This window comes from Micromys minutus (genome assembly GCF_963924665.1).
Source record: "Micromys minutus genome assembly, chromosome: 20".
Lineage (NCBI taxonomy): Eukaryota > Metazoa > Chordata > Mammalia > Rodentia > Muridae > Micromys > Micromys minutus.
The window spans coordinates 8,541,292-8,542,705 of NC_137955.1; the positions used below are offsets into that span (position 1 = coordinate 8,541,292).

Below are 1,414 nucleotides of genomic sequence, written 5' to 3' on the forward strand. Positions count from 1 at the left end.
AATATCAAGACACCAGAAGACAGTAGATGAAACGAGGGCTCTGTTGGGGACAAGAACACTTCCACAAGGAAGGACCAGTTATGGAAACTGCAAACAGCTCTAAGGATCTACCACCAAGTGGTTACCATTTGGTGATGATAATCACATTCTACTGAGAATCAGTTGGATGTCAATAAAACGTCAAAAGACCAAAATGGATGCACTGTGTATTTTAAAACATGATTTATATTAATACATTTTAAAGGAAGGCAATATCATTATTAATGAATTTTTATTATTTGCCGTAGAATAATATCTTGAAAGAATAAAACAGAAGTTGTCCAAAGATACATTTTATTTGAAATTTAAGTCTAATGTTTTTCTTTTTTATTTTTATGTTTTTTTTACTTAAGCAGTCTTTGATGAAAGCCATGTAGGAGATGTCTCTACTCCTGCATCTTCTCGATCGTTTCTTCCCTGTGTTTGCCCTTCTCCTTCCCGACTTGTGCGGACTTGGCTTTCCCCTCCAGGATCTTCTTGTCCAGCTTTAGCCTGGTGATGGCCACCTTGCTGGGGTGGACGCCCACATGCACAGTTGTGCCATTAGCTTTCTCTCACTGGACGTTCAATGTAGATGACGCATTTCTCCATGTACACTTGGACCACTTTGCCGATCTGCTGGCCTCTGTAGTGTCTCCGAACAACCTGAACTTCATCACCCTTTTGAATGGGCATAGACCTAACATTATACTTCTGTCTTAGCTCTTTGGAAAGAGGGGAAGACATGATCTTCCTCTAAATGTGAGAAGGTGCATTGAAATACTGTTTGTGGTTCTTGCTTTTGTCAGAAGTCACGAAGGGATTGAACTTCATCTTGGTGGCTTGCGATCAAGCATTGGCCGCAAAAGGAAAAAGACAATTCTAATGTTTTAAAATTACATCCTAAACTCTGCTTCACTGAGCCCAAGGACTGAAGAGTAGATTAACTAAGAGCAACACTGCTCCTGGTGGAGGGAGACCAAAACTTCATTTGAGGATTATTTGCCTTTTACCCTTGGATAAAACCTATCAACAGAGTGTCAAAAGCCAGGACCTGTTTGTGCATGTTTGTAATTCACAGCTCAGGAGGCTGAGGCAAGAGGGTCACTTGAGTTAGAGTTTGAGTTTCAAAGCTCAAAGCAATCAAACCAAGCCACAGTATTAAAAATAATGCCATTAACATCTTTGTTCTCACCATTTCTTACTAGAAACTACTATTAGGGTTGGTCTTGTGCTGATATGTATTCAAATGCTAAATTCTGTACCCTTCCTACATCTGCTTGGTCCCAGAGCACGAACACCAGCAAGGTTTGTTGTGCAAACCTTGCTCCCCAGGTTAATTGGTCAATAAAAGACTAAAACCTATGATTGGGCAGTGGAGAGAAATAGGTGGGAC

The 1,414-nt window shown here is 40.5% G+C and overlaps 1 pseudogene across 1 annotated transcript; it reads right to left on the reverse strand.

Moving 5' to 3' along the window:
* Nucleotides 1-425: 425 nt before the first annotated feature.
* LOC308433593 (large ribosomal subunit protein uL24-like) lies at nucleotides 426-888 on the reverse strand (annotated as a pseudogene). Its single transcript has one exon. The product of its transcript is annotated as a large ribosomal subunit protein uL24-like (transcript).
* Between the last annotated feature and the right edge of the window lie 526 nt (nucleotides 889-1,414).